The sequence below is a fragment of the Chelonia mydas genome, chromosome 9, assembly GCF_015237465.2.
Source record: "Chelonia mydas isolate rCheMyd1 chromosome 9, rCheMyd1.pri.v2, whole genome shotgun sequence".
NCBI lineage: Eukaryota > Metazoa > Chordata > Testudines > Cheloniidae > Chelonia > Chelonia mydas.
In genome coordinates this window covers 36,593,769-36,613,054 of record NC_057855.1, presented here as the reverse complement: position 1 = coordinate 36,613,054, position 19,286 = coordinate 36,593,769, and the positions used below count along the sequence as shown (strand labels likewise).

Below are 19,286 nucleotides of genomic sequence, written 5' to 3'. Positions count from 1 at the left end.
ACTGCTTCCTTTTTGCATCATGCTGGGGTTTCCTTTTGAGGTCTCCCATAAAACACTGATCCTGCATAGCTTGGGAGGCCTAAGATCTAGACAAAGTCCTGCTCTGGAGAAAATGGGAAATTGAATTGGAGCCAAGAAAAAGTAGAGTTCAGTTTAAACAAACAACCCAACTCCCCATAGTTAACATACTGGGAGTCCTCTCTATATGGCTAAACTAGAACCATTTTGTTTCTATTGTGTGCAGCAAACTGGACCAGTTAAGCAAGATATTAAAATGGCCCACGGTTCATCAGATCGGGCTGTGTTACACAGTAACTTTTTAAAGTATATATCTATAGTCTCCAAATAGCTTTAGCTCAAATAGCAGGAGTTTGTGCTCTTCCTGGAATAGAGGGTCCTGGGCTCTAGTCCCAGCTCATGAGCAGTATGATATCGTATATGAATGAGGTGTATGATATTGTATATGAATTAATACCCATCCACTGAATTTAAACAGCTGTGAAACAGGATAAGCTTTGCTAATGGAGGGAAAGTATGTAATAAACTGGCTTTGCATGTATAAATGTGATACTCCTTTCAGTTGCTGACTTAGAGCAGATGTGAAACCTAGGATTACTTGCAGCTCAAGGATTTCTCCTTTTATAAACAAAGGGGAAGGGAATAATTACAGTAACTTTTACTAGAGGAAACTCTCAAACTCAGTGGGAGAAGATAGGAATTAAAATTCTATAGCTTAACTATCACGCCATCTTCCTAATTCAGTTTCTAAAGCAGTAGTCTGGAAAGTACACTGAATACACTTGCATGTTGGCTTTAGATAATAAATTTTCCCCACTAATAACACAAAATGTAACTTACAGATGTATCAAAAAAAAGCATTCTAGACTTTACCCCCAACCAAGGGGAGCTTAGAAGAGTAACGCACTAGTAAACTAAATCAAGAAGGCAACTTGAATGGGATTCATTTTGATAAGAGACTGATATGGTATATGGATTATAGGAAAATTATAAATGGGTGAGACCAGTTACACTGTTCCTATGTAGGCCAGAAATGACTATTCTTCTCTTAGTCTTCTCCTCCTCACAAACACATACTGTTATGATATGGCAAGAGGGTAGTCGATATGGGATATGCACCCAAACCTCCCCATGGACAGCACCTGATTGTATCTGGAAAACATGCTATTAGGTACATTAATGCAGCTGTCTCAGTCATTAGTCAAAAAGTAATGTTTGACACATGGGATGGAATAGCCTATTTCTATATGGAATACCCAAGGGTTCTTCAGGCCAAAGGATTGGGCTACAGATAAACTCTGTTCAGGAGATGTGGGAGCCATACTATTGATGATTCTGTTAGAAGCTCAGTTTTAACTGGAGCTTTATTTAAACTTTTGTTTTTACTTTTTTGAACTTTTCATGGTGGTTTGGAAAAATGAATTGATACAGCAAGTAAGCTTAAATAATCCTTTTGGCAACTTGTCACTCGTGTGTGTCAATTTTTTTGTGCCCCTTCTACAATTTTTTTTATTTACAAGAAATTTAAAACACTCTGGGACCAAGATTCCTGGTGAGGTATAGCCTTCACCAAGAAGAATATCAGGTCCTAATAATTCAAGTTATGAAGAATATTTAATCCAGACAGTTTCATTGTCTTCTGAAATAACAAATCATTGAAGTGACTTAAATAAAAATTAAAAAAAACTCAGAGCAAGGATTACCATAAATTCCCTGGATTTGCAAATCACCCAGATATGCAAACATGGCCCCAGATACCTTTCCATGGAAGGAAGAAAAATGCTGCCATGGCCAGAACTTTCAGATGTGCTTAGCATCACAACTGGGGTTAGATTTTTATATATTAAAAAAAAAAAGAGAGAGAGAGAGAGAGAGAGCTTTGTTCTCCCGTAGATACCAGAATAACTCTCTAGACTTTCAAAAGAGCTTGGCATTTTGAACATTCACGGTCTAAAAATGTGGCCATAAATGTCACAAGGGGAGGTGTTGAGCACTACTGAAAAGATGTCCATTGCACAGCAAACATCCACATGAGGGCTGCCCTCAAGCATACTGGCAGCAGCACCTTCTGGGCATTCACCCCAGAGATCCTGGCACTGCCCTAAACTGTGGAACTTTGTGGGTGATTCTGAACCATCCCATAAGAGGGCTCATGGATGCCCAGGGTGTGTTCAAAGCTGTAATTCTAATTAAACTTTTGCAAAAGTGGATGTTAACTTTTACTACAGCTATAAACCAGCGCACGAGGGGGAGGAAAAAAATATCAAGAAAGCAGCTGAGAATAAAAGGAGGGAGAGCCTAGAATGTTGCTAGGTGATATGCCAATTTGTAGTCAACTCTCATCTGGAAATAGAAGCTTCTAGAATCTGGGATTTTAACCTCTAGCAATTTATTGCTCCTGCTTCCATGGCTGTAATGCAGTGGTAGGCAACCTGCAGCCCATGGCCTGTCAGGATAATCCATTGGCAGGCTGCCAGACCATTTGTTTACATTTGCATGGCCGCCTGCAGCTCCCAGTGGCCATGGTTCGCCATTCCCAGCCAATGGGAGCCGCAGAAAGTGGCACAGGCCTGGCCGCTACTTCCCACAGCTCCCACTGGCCAGGAACGGTGAATCGTGGCCACTGGGAGCTGCAGGCGACCATGCAAATGTAAACAAATAGTCTGGCAGCCTGCCAATGGATTACCCTGACAGGCCGCAGGTTGCCCACCACTGTTGTAATGGCTCCATGGCAGCAGAACTGATGACTTCACTGTGCAAGGAGGAGGCAGGATTTGGGAAGGGATCTAAAGCCGTGTCTCCTAGGTGAGATGACCCTGCCTCCCATCCTCAAGAGAACTCCCATTCCTTTCACCATCTCCCACAGAAAAATAATACAAGAGAAACGAGCATTGCACAACACGACAGGAAAAAATACCACCATTAAAGTTCTCACTAATCTATCGCCTCTGAGAAAGAATCATCCTGTGGTTAGGGCGCTAGCCTAGGACTTTGGAGACCTAGATTCAATTCCCTGATCTACTACGATTGAACAATCAATGTGGGACAGCTTCTGAAAACCAGCAACAGTTGATATAAGCACCACAGTCTCTATACTGATACTGCATCAACATTTACTCTGACTCTCATGGAGGTGGAGTTATTAAGTCAGTGTAATGGGTGAGTTATGTTGGCAGGAACAAAATTTTAGTGTGGACACTTAGAATTAGATCAGCATAAGCTTCCTTGTGTTGACCTAAGTGTCCACACTAAAATTTCGTTCCTGCCAGCATAACTCACCCATTACACTGACTTAATAACTCCACCTCCATGAGAGTCAGAGTAAATGTTGATGCAGTATCAGTATAGAGACTGTGGTGCTTATATCAACTGTTGCTGGTTTTCAGAAGCTGTCCCACAATGCCCCACATTGACAGTTCATTTGGTGCAAGTACTCATGGTGAGAATGCGCATCGCTGACACAAGGAGCAAAGTGTAGACATGCACAAGTGATGCAATTACTGCAGCAGCTGTATGCTGACAAAAGTTAGGTTGACTTAATTTTGTAGTGTAGACGTGCCCTTAGAACAGTGGTGAGCATCCTGCCAGGGTAATCCACTGGCGGGCAGCCAGACTGTTTGTTTGCATTTGCACGGCTGCCCGCAGCTCCCAGTGGCTGCTGTTTGCCATTCCCAGCCAATGGTGCAGCTCCCATTAGCCAGAAACTGTGAACTGCAGCCACTGGGAGCTGCGGGTGGCCATGCAAATGCAAACAAACAGTCTGGTGGACTGCCAGCGGATTACCCTGACGGGCTACGGGTTGCCCACCACTGCTTTAATCTGTTTCCCATCTGTGAGATGGAGATAATAGCATTTCCCTCCCACAGGTGTGACCAGATACCCTAGTAACGAGGACCACCTAAATACTTTTGATAAGAATCCAAGTTTAAAAATTAATACACATCCTATCCATATATGGATGGTGTTGTGCAAAATGCCAGCTTATCTATTTTTTTTAATGTGTGTTCATACAGTCTGACTCCCTTCCCCCTTAGAGCTCTCTGTTCTGAACAGTTGTAGGTAAGATTCAATTCAACTTGACAAAACATATCAGCAAGTGGAATATACCCTTCCCCAGCCTTCCCTGTGAGGAAGCAATGTCATTTTACTAAGTGGAAAGCTGTTTTGCTGGTGTATAGAGGCTTTTAGATCTGATGAAGTTACATGACTTGCTTTATACATGTGGAGAAAAGTGATGCTTTTGAGGGACTATCCAGTGCAGACAGTTCTCTGTGGAGCCCTTTGGGAGTCAATTTTCTTTGACTGCCTGACATTATTGCCCCTTGGTGTTCGGGTCTCTGATATGAAGTAGTCTTTTGTGAGCATCTTGGACAGGTCTATACTCCCATTGAAACTGAGTTTGTCTTGTATTTGAGTACTATGTCTTGAAGATAAAGCATGTAGGTTGAAGGATAGCATAGCCACTAATAGCCATTCACTTCTATCATTAGTCTCTAAATAGGCAGAACCAGTCTGATCTTAATGGTTGAAGAGAAATAGAAAAATATGCGTGTTCTTTAAGAGAATGCTGCAGCCATTCAAGTCACACTTTGCCACAGAAAACTGTATCACTTCAGTTTCTGTATCACTGTTATTTCTTGTCCAAAAGCTTTTCAGCAAACTAGTGTTTTAAATAGAGAGAACCTATAAGATAGAATGTGATTGTATGAAGAAAGTACCCAAATCAGAAATAAAAGGAGTAGAGGAGAAACTCCCAGCAGGTAATAAATACAGATATATATATATTGTTCCCCTAAGTGTGAAATTTTTGTTTAGACCTTCTTTAATGTAACCTCAGATTTGGCTTTGATGGCCTAGGATGTCATTCAATATTTACATTACAACATAAATCTACTTAAACATTTAAAATATGTAGTCTTTACCAAATGTGGCTGGGTTTTGTTCCTCTACCTAAAAATACTGTGCTATTCATATAAATAGGCATTTGCCTTTCAGTTTCACTACGGTACTACTACTTGTTTGTTATAGGAAACATCTTCCCCAAATGGACATGGCTACAGTATTCCATATTCTTTTGATCATTTTCCTGGGCGCAAGTAACACAATCTTACTAGGACTCTGCTGCAGTTAAATGCTGTAATTAGTCTTGACTCTTTTTTTTTTTTTTTTTTAATTAATTTAATTAGTATTGTACTCCATGCACTAGCAAAGTCTTGGCCCTAAAACAGCTTGGATGGCTAGTGAGATTGGCTCTGACTTTTGAGGAATATTTTTCTCTGTTTTTCCATGGCCTATTCCTGAAAAGCCCTAGTAACTCTCAATCTTCAAACCAAATGCCCCAAAATGACACAGTTGGGTACCATATGGAAGATATTTAAATTCCTAGATTAAAATTCTGTGCTCTGGTTAGAAACTCAAAGAACAGCTGTGAAAATGAGAAAAAACAAAACAGATGAGTAATTGGACTTACTGTCTCTGGGAATGGAAGCGAACAGACAATTTTAGCTTATCATGCATGGATTCTTGTGCACTGGTTTTGATTGGAAATGCAACTTAGCCAATTCATGTGAATTTTAATTAGCAGACTTGCTGGGCTGCCTTTCGGACTCTGTGGAGATAGGGTGAAAGGTGGGCCTGTCAGAGCATGCTTATGGCACATTGCTTGGAGGCAAGCTGCAGAAACATGCACGGCTGCTGTTTGTGTTCCAGTGTTCTGTGATTAAAGGCATAGAAAAGGGAAAGAGCTCTTACATTATGCAAAAAGCTCATTTTCAAGCACCAGGACTCTGCAAGAGCACTAATTGCACTTGGCTTCCCTTCTGTGGGACTCTGGAGCAAGATACAACACAGTCTGAGAACTCTATGCTGAGATGGCACATTGTTTGGCAACGGAACTGAGTGGGCTCCGGTGGGGCCTCCACCTACCCAGCACCACCATAAAGCAGATTCATTAAACGGGGTTAGGTGATTGGTGCCTTCAAATGGAACCTGGCAAGCAGTGTCCTTGGGACTGGAGACAGACCTGCCAAGACACTTGAACTGCTGCTGGTTACTGATCCAAACTGTGGGTGAAGTTTGACAGCTGCATGAGGTGGCCAACTATTACCTGCCAAAATTCCTGGAAGGGAGAATTTGCATATCTGTTCTGTTCCAGTGTTTTCCCAAGTTTGACTGTTCCCTTTTCTGTAATACAGACTGCCTTATCTGTACAGTCTGAGTGATTGTGTGTGTCAGACATGCACCCTGTTAATCATTCAGGGAGGGAGTGTTGCTTTTCCCAGGAGTTTGGGTAACAGCTTAAGCTGAGTTAGCTATTAATCAAGAGTCGTATTGAATTTGTCCCTTTTTGCTGACATTAACCACATGACAGAAGGTCTAGCTACCTCTGGGAGAAAGTGGAGAGGAGGTGAGACACTTTTCTCTATGTGGATGTAAACAAGGAGCTTTTCCCTGAAAACTAAGCCCTTCCATAGTTGAAAAGAATTTTTTTAGAACTCCCTTGATGTCAACTTAAAAGGAGAAACAGAAGAAAACTAATGTACTGCTCCTTGGGCAAGAGCTGTCCACATAGAATTGTGAAGTCAAAAGTGACATACAAAACAATACGAGTGATTAAATTCTGTGGAAATGGAGTCTACTTGTATTAATTGGTTAGGTCAAGGATATGTTCAAAAATGTGTTGGATCAGAGACAGCTTCTGCATTTAAAACTTGTATTTGCAATTATTGTATTATAGGATATGCTGTATGAGTCTCCTTTACATACCTCCACTGAGGATCGCAAGAGGAACGCACACAATCACAGAAGGAAGAAAACTCTCCCCCCACTCCATGACAAAAAAGATGTGTCCAAACTAAAACTTAGGGTCAGGATACTCCCAGCCTGCGGAACTTCAGATCGAAGCCAACTTCATAAAAATGGCAGTGAGCTTCAAAGGCCAGACCCAAACATGCCATGAACTCTGAGAAAGGCCTAACTATGCATGAACCTATCACTGCTAGAACATAGGTATTTGTATCCCTTCTTAAATGAATTATTAAAGGCACACTTTAACTACTTGTTGCAAAAGGTGGCAGCTGGAGAGGACTCGGCATACAAAGGCCCATTGACTCACTGACTTCTAGATTGAAGTGACTAATTTACATGGTTCAACAGATATTAAAGTAGCTGGTCTTTTTGGGAAGAAACAAAAGATAAATAATTGTAGTCTTCAGTCTGGGTATTCCTGGCAAACTTTGATACAGATACTGTCAGTGATGAAGGATTGCAGTTGCATAACAAAACATAGTACAGATTATCACTCCATATGAGATCTGTTGATGTCTGGTGGCTAATAAAACTCCTCAAATCCTTGTGTGAAATTCTTTCACACAAGTGTGTGTATCTGACCAAGGAGAAGGAATAAATTAACTACAAAAACACTTCCATAAAATGCTTACTGTTGCAAAAAAATCGTTTTCTGCAGCTGAAGTTTGGGCTGTTTATGAAAGTCTATTTACATTAGAATAAAATTGTTATAGTTTACTTAACTTAGTGTTTTAGTTGAGTTAAACTAATAGCCAATGTCCGTTTTCGTTCAAAAAACGTGAAATGGGCTAAACCCTCAGCAGGATTGGAAAATTTTGTTACCTGGCTCTTTAAGATTGGATCTTGCCTTAAATGTTTTCACTGAAGCAGAAATAAAATAAGCAATATAATTTTTTTTCACTGTCAAAATAGTGAAACTTTTTTTACTTGGGTCAGGAAGACATTTGCCTTGTGTGGCAGTTGTAAGTACAATGAATAAGCAATAAGATTGCTTTGCTATAAATTTCTGTCAACCAGGCAAAGGATTTCTGCTTTTAAAAAATGGGACACTCCACCTTTATAAAAATAAATAGAGGTACGTAAGCCAGGCTAAATTGCAACTTTAGGGGAAAACCAGGATCTTAGACAACACCACCTTCAGTCTGAACTTGGCTTCAGCTCCAAATTTTGCATATAACTCCTGGCTCTTTTAAAATAATGCATAAACAACCCTGTATAACGTGGGATGTTCAGAATCCAGATCTAAAGTTTGTGGCTTGAATTCCTAGTGAGCTGTAGCTTATGCTCAGATAAATTGGTTAGTCTCTAAGGTACCACAAGTGCTCCTTTTCTTTTTACCACTGTACTGACAGTGAGTCAGATTCTCAGTTGGTATAAAAAATATATTTTCCTAGAGCTATGCAAACTTACACCAGATAAAGACCTAGCCAGAGCTTTCAGCAACTAATGGTCTTAGAGGACTAAAAGTTTGATTACTGTAGGTGAAGTTGATAGGTCAGACCTCAAATTTCAAAAGTGTGGTGTCGGTCTAGAGGAAAAAATAAGCTCCTGGTTGACATGGTACAACTTTCAACTCTGAAGAACCATGAGAGAGCTTATGTGCAACCATTCATACATTGAAACTTCTGCCATCACTGGCCTGATCTTTGTACAATGCAGGAAACTTTAATTCCCACTGACGTCAATGGGAATCAAAAGGTATTCGTACTTTGAGGTTACACTGTTCCTTGAAAAGCCAGTCTCTCTATTAGAGACCATTCTGACAATAAGTCAGCTTACATCAGTTTGCAACAGATGGAAGCAAAATTGCTGGAAGGTCCTTTTCCCAGGTCAGTAGGCTGCTTTAAAAACTTCTATTTGAATTCCTTGAAAAGTCATAGAAACTACACTGCAACTTTTAATGAATGAGTCACTTAATATCTGCCTCTTTTTAAAAGCTGGCTTGACCCAAGAAGATCAAGTAGCATTGACTGTACAGTACATAGATCTCTTCAGTAAATAAACACCTTAGTGCAGTTCTTCTAAATTTATTTGCACTTCTAATATAAGTGTCCCTATGAAAAAACAAAACAAAACTCCTTCATCAGATTAAATCCAAGTGTTTGAAACTAGGTTGACACATTCTCTAAATGGAATTCCAAACCACTAGGAATCTTTTATGGTTCTGAGACTTGAACATGTCAATTGTTCATATGCTTTCTGTTAAACTTTCCATTATTTTGCTTAATTAATGGAAGCCTAACTAAGGTAGCCCCCTGCAGATTAGGAAACTGGCTCAGTACAGCTCAGGTAGACAGGGACTAAAAGTTACTACCATCAGGCTGTCCAGTTGCCTATGTTGTCTCAGTTCAGGGCCCAGCAAATGGGATATGAGAAGAGAATTGGATCACCACAACTACCATCAACTGACAAATGTGATTTGGGTGTATACCCCAGCTACTTCCTCAAAGAGTTAAGTGAGCTCTCCAACTCCAGTTTGGAAACCTAGGTGCACCTGGAAGGAGGGCCAAGCCTAATTAAAGATGAGTTCCCAGCTAGGGGTGGAGTTGGGTGGCTCCTATACAGAGAGGACTCCCAGAGTAAGAGGGGGAAACTCCTGCTGTTCTTCTCTTGGTAATAGTGGTGAGACCTGCAATGTTGAAGGGGAAGCTGGGGAGAGAATTGGCCTTGGGATACTCTTCCTGAATAGAGAACTCCTGACAAAAATCCAGGAGATACATGAAGAAGGCACTGGAGTGGAACAAATTCAGGGAGTGAGTCTTTATTAAAGGGGCAGGATATGGACTTCCAAGGAGAGAAATCTGGCACAGGGCTGGATTAATGCAGGGGCTTTAGGGTTCTGCAGCCCAGGGCCTTGGGCTAAGGGGGGCCCCCACAAAAATAAATCTATAATTATATACAATTCAGTGGTCACCAAACCGTCAATTGTGATTGACTGCTTGATCCTGGAGCCTCTGCCAGTCAATTGCACTCTCCAGGCTGTTAAAAGTCCAGTGGGGCAGCAGGGCTCAGGCAGACTGCCTGCCTGCCATAGCCCCACGCCACTCCCAGAAGTGGCCAGCTGCTGGCATGTCTCTGCAGCCCCTGGCAGGGGCTGGAGGAGGCGGCTCCATGCGCTGCCCCAGCACTGTCCCCGCAGCTCCCATTGGCTGGGAACCGGCCAATGGGAGCTGTGGGGTCAGTGCTTGTGGGCATGGGCAGCGCACGGAGACGGGCTGTCCCCCCTCTCCCCACAGGGGCACGCAGAGATGTTCCAGCAGCCGCCCACTTCTGAGAGCGGCGTGGGGCTATGGCTGGCAAGCAGGCAGCCTGCCTGAGCCCTGCTGCCCCACTGGCAGGGAGCCACCTGTGGTAAGCGCCTCCCAGCCGGATCCTGCACCTCACACCCCCTCCTGCACCCCAATACCCTGCCCTAGGTCAGAATCCCCTCCTGCACCCAAACTCCTTCCCAGACCCTGCGCACCCTCCTGCACCTCAACCCCCTTCCCCAGGTTAGAATCCCCTCCTGCACCAAACTCCCTCCTAGAGCCCACACCCGTCACCCTCTCCTGCACCCCAGCTCTCTGCCCCAGCCTGGTGCCCACTCCTGCACCAAAGCTCCCTCCCAGAAAGAAACTAATATAACAGCTGTTCTAAGTAGGCTATTTTGAATTAATAGAACTATAGTCTACATGTTTTAAGACTGAAATGTAACCACAGAACAGCTTTATGTTAATTAAAAGGCAAGTTTAGTATGGTGTTAATAGCCTCGATGCCATAACTATGATAATTTTTGTTTTAAATTAGGAAGAAGACTTGTATATATGGGCCCCACAAAATCTAATAGCCCTGGGCCCACAGGAGAGTTAATCCAGCCCTGCTCTGGCAGGCATTCAACTGAGGAACAGAGCACAGGGGAAATGTAAGAGGACTGACAATTTAAGAGCAAGGAGGGCAAAGGTAGTTTTAAGCTTTTTTTTGTTTTGAGATTTGGGAGGGGAAGGAGGAGGGCCCGGGAAACCTAGAGAGGCTCCTACACCAGGCCCAGTCATGAAGGGTGTGCCAGTGCTCAGCCCACTCTTCTACATAATCTTAAACTGTATAGAAAATCCAATGACTGATTGACAGCGTGGAGCCTGAGCTACCGTTCTCCTTTTGAAGGCTGTCTATCCAAATCTGGGGTGAAGTTCCTGACTGTGCTGTACTGGAACTGGAGTTGGAAAAATGGATTGTCCCATAAGCGACACTAGTCTGATTCTTCCCTTTTATCATCCATGGGACACTGGTGAAACATGGTGTGACATGTCCACTCACACCCTCCCACTTCTGCCCCTAATCCTTGGACAGCTCTGGAGCCTGAAGTCCTGTATTAATCCACTGGGGTTTCTTTCCTCACCACTAAACTTCTGCCTCATGCACGTGCAGTCATGCATGTACGTGCACAAACTTCTGAAACTGAACTACTGTGGAATGTAAATGATCATTACTGACTAAACACTAGTGGCTCAAAAGCACATTCTCAGAACGTTCCAATGCCATGAAGCAATCAGTGTTTCTAACTTGGCTGCTTAAAAATTAATGAAGAGATTCTGACTTTATTTAAAAAAATAAATCTTTTAAGTGAGAAAATCTCAGACAATAAAATGAATGCTCTAATATTTTGGATGGCATCAACTCTAATTGAATACCTAAGGCAAAAATTCCTGTAAAAAATTATCTTTCCACTTTGTGTCTTAATTTTTCCTGAGCTATTAAATACATTGTTTATGTGAGAGCAGATCCCTGAAAGATCTCTGGTTCAGGGTGGTGTTGCCTCTGAGTTGTGTATTTGTATGTTCTGAATTGCCTGATCACAGAACTACTACAGAATCTATTAACTTTGAGCCAAATTCTAGTGTCATTGAAGTTCATGCAAAAACTCCCCTTGACTTTAATGAGATGAAGGCTTTGACTAGGGATTTCCACCACTGGTGGCCAGCTGCTCCCTGGTGGAGCTGCACCAATGCAAGCCCGTAGTGTAGAATGGCAAAACTGCTACTCCTGCTTGAAACCAGGGTAAATTGCACCTGTTTGAAACAGCAGCTTTGTCTTTCTCCACTGGCCAGTTATAGCTGTAACTGAGGCAAATCCTGAGTGCAATTAAGCCCAGGGACTTGATCCATTGGGATAGGTGCTTGAAACAAACGACAGCACAGCTGGCCATCATTATTCAGTACAATCTCATATTGTATAAGGTCTCAGGGTAATCTTATTCCAAACATCTGATACAATTAAACCTAAATGAAGAAGAATAGCAGATAGAGGGAAATAAATATATTCAGGCAAGGGAAATTTTTTCTGTTAAGATTGGAGACAGTGAAAATCAAGACAAAGGAGGCTGTTCCTGACTCTGGGAGTAACAGAAGAGAAGCTTATTGTATCATCAGTGGCCCTCCTGTGTGTAGGAATAGAGAGGGAGAGAGAGAGAGAGAGCCACTGTTAGAAAGGATAGAGTGAGAGAGAGAGCTGGACAAGAATTTTGTCCTGACCTGTCTAAACTTGGGGAGCCCTTGGAATGTGTAACTCTTCTGAGCAAATCTTCTCTAGTGGAACATTTTCCTAGGAGGTCAACAGAAGAACACAAATGACTAGAATAGTACTGTAAAAGGGAAGCTTTTAATGGACAAAACATTACATTCCACTAGCTAATGTGCTTCTGTCTGGGCAATAAGATTTCTCAGTTGGGATGCCTCTTTGATCTCTAATCTGTCTGTGACATCTTTAGGTTTCAGAGTAGCAGCCATCTTAGTCTGTATCCACAAAAAGAAAAGGAGGACTTGTGGCACCTTAGAGACTAACAAATTTATTTGAGCATAAGCTTTTGTGAGCTAAAGCTCACTTCATTGGATGCATTCTTTTAAAGTCTGATTTAAAACCATTCAGAAAGGACAGTTTAAATTTAAATAGTTTAAAGCTTCAGGCTGATCTAAACAACTAAAGGATTTTGAGATTGCAAACAAGCAATTTATCCAGCCTGCTTGTTCATTTTACATGAAGCATTTTTTCAGCACTTCATTGCTTAGCAAGTAGAACTGGGTGAAATTCTTTGATCAAAACTCTTAGCAAAAATCCACATTAATGTTCTGATATATTGTTTTGGTTGTGGGGGGAAAATGAAATTCTGAAAAATCCTGGGACCAACATGGCTAAAACGACATTGCATATAATGTTTCATTTGGCATTTTCAAAATTAAACTGTTTGTTTGTTATTTGAAATGACTAGAAATGTCTTTTTTTTTTTTAAAATACTTTAACGATCAGTTGAAACAATATTTTGCTTTGGGTCAAATGAAACCCTTTGACTGGTGGGTTTTTTAAAAAAAAAAAAAACCCTTACAGTTGCCAGCAAACTGAAATCTGTTATTCATCCAGTTCTGTTTGCAAGTCCAGACACCCTATGCATGATTCTGAAAACACATGTGCATCTGAATAACCCTATTCTGAGCTGATGGGCAATTCATGTAAGTAAAGTAACTTGTGTAAATGTTTTTAGGATTGATCTCTTAGATCCTATACTTACACTGCTGATATTAATGAGAATTTTTGACATCAAATGGGGGTAGGTATAAACCCTTAGATTTATATGATGCAAAACTCCTTCCAAATAGTAGTTCATATCGAAATGGGAATTTCAACCACACATTCTCTGCTTATTTATATACTGTTGAATCAATGGATAGCTGTATTAGGGACACTATTTGTCACCAAAATCAGCATTTTATAATAATCATGCAGTGGGGTCTGAAATCTGAATTTCCTGTATGTTGACTAGGAAACAACTGTGAGGTATTGTTCACACCTTACATACTATTATGTTTGTATAAAGTATGCCTTGTAAGGTATCTTCTGAAAACTCATAACTTGCTGATTAATAATATCATGGCAAAATGCACATTGCAGCATTATATGTGAAGTTATAAACATAAGCTGAGCTCATGACTAAAAGCGTGTTTTCCAGAGAAGTCTGGGAAATGGCCAAATCAGTTCTTGAGAGACAAAGGGCAAGCTGATGCCTCGGCCAGGTGTAAACAAAGACTGATGGACCATTACCTACTAAGAGGCCATTCTTTGGTAGGAAAGGGGACAGCAGTAAGAATCTACATCTTGGCAAAGAAACAGTGTGGAGCTTCCTTCCATACAGACTGCCTATTGCCTTACTCCTAGCTGAAAATGTTTTTCAAGAGGAAGACTGATTCTAAAAAGCAGGGGAAAACACTCTAAATTTTTTTTTCCCTCCCCTCTCTCCTTCCCCCCCTCCATGTCCAGAAATCCTAGGGGGGTTTTGCCTTCCTCTGGTCACTTGCAGGTTTAAAAAAGGGATAGAGAATAAGACAGAATATCTTTGCCCTTATATAAATCCATGGTGCACCCACATCTTGAATACTGCATACAGATGTGGTCCCCTCATCTCAAAAAAAGATATACTGACATTAGAAAAGGTTCAGTAAAGGGCAACTAAAATGATTAGAGGTTTGGAACGGGTCCCATATGAGGAAAGATTAAAGAGGCTAGGACTTCTCAGCTTGGAAAAAAGGAGACTAAGGGGGGATATGATAGAGGTTTCTAAAATCATGAGTGGCGTGGAGAAAGTGAATAAGGAAAAGTTATTTACTTGTTCCCATAACATAAAAACTAGGGGCCACCAAATGAAATTAATGTTTGTAATTAAAACAAATAAAAGGAAGTTCTTCTTCACTCAGCGCACAGTCAACCTGTGGAACTCCTTGAGGTTGTGAAGGCTAGGCCTATAAAAGCGTTTAAAAGAGAACTAGATAAATTCATGGAGGTTAAGTCCATTAATGGCTATTAGTCAGGATGGGTAAGGAATGGTGTCCCTAGCCCCTGTTTGTCAGAGGGTGGAGATGGATGGCAGGAGAGAGATCATTTGATCATTACCTGTTAGGTTCACTCCCTCTGGGGCACCTGGCATTGGCCACTGTTGGTAGACAGGATACTGGGCTGGATGGCCCTTTGGTCTGACCCAGTATGGCCATTCTTATGCTCTTAAACTAGAGTAAATGGTGGATTCTCTGTAACTTGAAGACTTTAAACCATGATTTGAGAACTTCAGTAACTAACCCAGAAGTTAGGGGTCTATTATAGAAGTGGGCGGGTGAGGTTCTGTGGCCTGCAATGTGCAGGCGGTCAGACTGGATGATCGCGATGGCTGACCTATGTGTCTGAGTGTTTGTTCAAATTGAAAAGTCTGAGAAACTTCCATTTGGGTTGGCAAGTTGTGTGCATATTATTCCCTCCAAGGACTAACGGGCTTAATATATTTGGGCTGGCCAATACAGGACATTTCCAGGAGAAAATCTGGGACAGGGAGTGTATTGAGATCACCCTGTGGTAATTTTTAAGGCTGGTAAGAGCCAAGAGACCTAGCTGGGAGTAATTTACATGCTGGAGGCTGTTTGTGAGCAGTCCAGGTTAGAGGCTACAGAAGCAAGGCAGTGTAAAGGGCATCAAGTTTCAGGATAGGGATGACACAGCTATTTATTGGTCTGGATTGTACCCTGGTATGTCACAGGTATCTGTTGGCAAAGGCTGACTATTAAATTGTGACCACGGTAACTGTAGTTATACAATAAATATTAATTTGGTAGCTGGAGATAGATGGACTATTTGATCTAGGTCTCCTACTTGCCAATGCAAGATAGTCAGTAGATTAAAGGAGCTAAACAAAAGTTAGCAATTTAACTGCTATAAATCCCTACTTCTAGATGCATTCCAGAGGGTTACTCAAAACCATTTTTGCTCTAGAAATCTATTTATCTTGCAGGTACCTTCACCAAAATGTTTCCCAAGATATAGTACTTTCATGCAAGTGAGGATTTAAAGTGTCAGGCCCTTAAACAGGAAATCAGCCACAAATGAACTAGTAATACTTATCTACCCCTCAGGGGAGTCCTTAAATATAATGTATCGGGGGTAGCTGTGTTAATCTGTATCCACAAAAACAACAAGGAGTCTGGTGGCAAGGAGTTGCTTAAATGTAATGTTTGTAAAGCTTGTTCATCTTGGGATGAAAAGTAGGTCTTTTTATAATTATTTGAACTATATGTATCTTCCAGATAGCTAAAATGGGGAACAGGAGGTGGTCACCTGTGCCAGTCACGGTCAGATGTGAGACTAGATCTGAGGAATCATGCTTTCCAGGCCCCTGCTCAAACTACTGAACACTCTCCTATGTGATGTAATAGGACAACATTTCCGTATGGGATAAATGCAGCATTTCTTTCCCTTTCAGCCTACTGTACAGCTCACCATGTGTTTTTTTTTTTTTTTTTTTTATTAACACATCCATTCCATCTTGTCAGCAAATAAAACTTTGTGGATGTTCCATGTGAGAACTTGTATGTGATCAGAAGTCTGCTTTCCCATGCCTCCTCATGCATTTCCTATGTAAATAGCTCAGATGGCTCACAAGTGGCTTATTAAATCCAGTAGTAAAACTTTGGCAAAGGGAGAGCACTTTGTTACCAAAAAAATGTTTTCCCATCATCTCCATTTGACACAACCTCTGAAGCAAATGCTCAAATGCAATACTCCCCCTCTCCACCAACTACACTGTCAGTACTTTAAAATGAGACATCACCTACAATAAAACAAAATGGGGCAAATTTCATTCCAGCCAAGACTTCTCCTTCTTTGGCTCAATGTGTATTCAGTTCATTTTAGAGCTAAAGGCTTGAGGAGGCTCATGGAAAGGGGTTCTAGTTAATCTGCAGGATTTGTATCTAGTGTGTGTACTGTGTCCTTGATACAGGACTCTTTCCTTGGGCAAAACTCCTCTTGATCTGAGTAAGAAAAGTGCACAAATTGAGATTGGACCCAATCACAATGTCTTCTCTGACCAGCTTAAACTTCTGTAGTAGAACTGAACTGACACAACCTTTGGCTTTCATAGGTTCCTGCTACTTTGTGCTATGGAAACTGGAATAGAAGGAAAGGAAATAAGGTTAGAATATAGATTAAACAAAACCCCATAAACCAAAATCCCTGCCAATTTGAGAGAGTTTAAGCTTAGACACAGACAAAACTTAAGATTCTCTCAAGAAAGAGATGGATCTGGACCAGAACCCTAAGACAAGCATACGTGAATGTGTAGATGGTAGGTTCGGAATTTGACTCCAGAGTGAAAATGGTGGATGGCCCCTCCATCAGCAATGTCCAATCCAAACAGTTTTGAACTTTGGGAGTATTTGAGATGTGGATCCAGAAGTGAATTCTTCCAGCATGAGGCCATCTCTGGGTTATATATATTTTTTTGGATCATTTAATCCAATTCAATTTCCCCCCAACCTTCTAGATATGAAACAGGAGGAAAAATAGAATACAAGCTCTTGCTTGCTTTCTCTTCTTGTGGGACTGAACTTGCCAGATGTGTTAGTGGAGACTGAGCAGTATCTCCCAGGTCAACTCTGTAGACTGCAGGATTGGGCCTATCCACTAATATGCCAGTTATATCTAGGACTTTGAAAGTGCAAGCTTATACCTGTGTGGAATTATACCAAATCAGAACAGAAGCATTTTATGCCCATTTTGCACAGATGCAAATTATAGGAAATGCGAGACAGTGGGAAGCTTGGGTGCTATGTCTTTTCCCTGTCCTAGCTAAACTTCGTACATGCAATGTGATTAGGTAGAATGGCAGAGACCTGCTTCAAGGGAGTGGGTTGGCTGTCTCTCCCATTCCATGGATGTTGCAAGCCCTTAGCCAAATGACCCCAAACTTGCACCATTAATTCAACCCCATCCCTTCTATTGGCATAGCAATCTTCAGGCCAATTTGATTGCACATGTGGACTTTGGAGAACTCTGGAAAGTTGCCCTCTTTACACAGATAGGTTGAGAGTTGAGCTAACTCCTGCTGCTCCAAAATAGTGAATATTAGAACTCTGTAAGCTAAATAAAGGAGAAACTTCTTCCCTATGGTGCTATCTTAAATACCTCACAGAAGAGGGAACCCTGTATTGCTCTGCTTTTCTGTATCTGCTCTCACAAGTTAGTTATCTTTGAAAAGGAGTTTGGGGAAGAGAGAACCAGTTCAGAAGATTTTTCTTATGCTGGATCCATACAACTAAAGATTAATTCTGCAATGACTCCTTGTGGAATAGATGAGATGCAAACAACTTGTGGGGGGTTGCATCTCACCTATTCAATCATAAATAGTAAAATGGGAGCAGCAAATCTGTGCACTCAGTCCTACTTCTTAGTCAAACACAGACTGCTTCTCAGACTCCAGCTAAATCATGTTGAGAATTACTCCCTGACTCACGCTGGATCACTTCTGAATGCAACATCTTGTGGTTTTTCTTCATGTCTTACTTTCCCGCAATTTTGGAGCACACAGGCACAGAAATCAGATCAAGCCACTTAAAGTCACACACTAAGTGGCTCATTTTAAATAGGATCCCACGAGGATACTTCCGTTTCCCATACTTCTGTAATCTCTAGACTACAGTGCCTCCCTAGTACACAATGAAATGAGTTCACTCTGAACATTCAATAGCTCTGGCAGAACATAGCTCTGGCAGTGGAGTAAGCTCCCTTGGCTCCCATATTTACTGTGACTCAAACTTTTTTGGGGAGTTTCTCATGGTGGTTTCTCTTTTCATAGAACAACACTCCTAGCCTGGGGAGGATTTGCAAGCAATCTTCAAGGGCCTTATTTGAATTTCTGACAAGTAGCTCATTGCAACTCTATTGGCTCTCATTTGAACTACCTAACTAAGCAAAACATCATTTTGTATTGGGCAAGGGAGACTTGAATGCATGTTTAATCAGTTCAGTTTTGCTGCATTGATCAGTCACACAGCAAAAAAGAACACGAGCACCTTGAGATGGTGAGTTGATTGTGGAAGCCAAATTTTAATTGTGGCCCTAAAACAACACTTGATCATTCTATTTGCCTCTCTAGTGTAGATTGGTGTCTTCTTGCTATACAAGGGTGGAGGGTATGTATCTTGGATGTCTTCAAGTGGATGCAAAATAACTTCTGTATAAACACACCCAATCCAGTTTAGTTGGAGTTAGGAGGGCAAGCAGCACTGTAAGCCATGTCCTGTGAAATCACCAAAGCCTTCACCACAGTATGCATCAGTTCAAACCTGCAAAGGCTTCCACACTTCCACCTTGACTGAATCTGACCTCGTTAAGCTGTGAGCACAGAGCAGCCTTGTCATTTCAATACATACATTGCTTGAAATATTTTCACAAGTAGAATGCTAAATTTCAGGCCAGACTTTCAAAAATGTTCCTGAATGTCTGCAGCTCTCACCTTGCTTGTGAAACTCTCCACACATGCGTAAGTCAGGCTTTGATCTGGCTGCGAGGTAGCACACAGCAAGAACTGTGATCAAAACTTGGTCCATGGGGGCAAATGTGCTCATTTGAAAATGGCTCTGTAACTCATTTGCTCCCTTTATTGTTAAATAGTA

General features: G+C 41.5%; 1 long non-coding RNA gene across 3 annotated transcripts; it reads left to right on the top strand.

The window, feature by feature from the left end:
* The first annotated feature begins 9,388 nt into the window (after positions 1–9,388).
* LOC122461841 lies at positions 9,389–17,340 on the top strand. 3 transcript variants are annotated; one of them, XR_006284053.1, is made up of 3 exons: positions 9,389–9,438; positions 10,612–10,764; positions 15,918–17,340. It is a non-coding gene; the product is annotated as an uncharacterized LOC122461841 (long non-coding RNA). The 3 variants fall into 3 exon arrangements; XR_006284052.1 differs by lacking the exon at positions 9,389–9,438 and adding an exon at positions 9,449–9,578; XR_006284051.1 differs by lacking the exon at positions 9,389–9,438 and adding an exon at positions 10,043–10,176.
* The last annotated feature ends 1,946 nt before the right edge of the window (positions 17,341–19,286 follow it).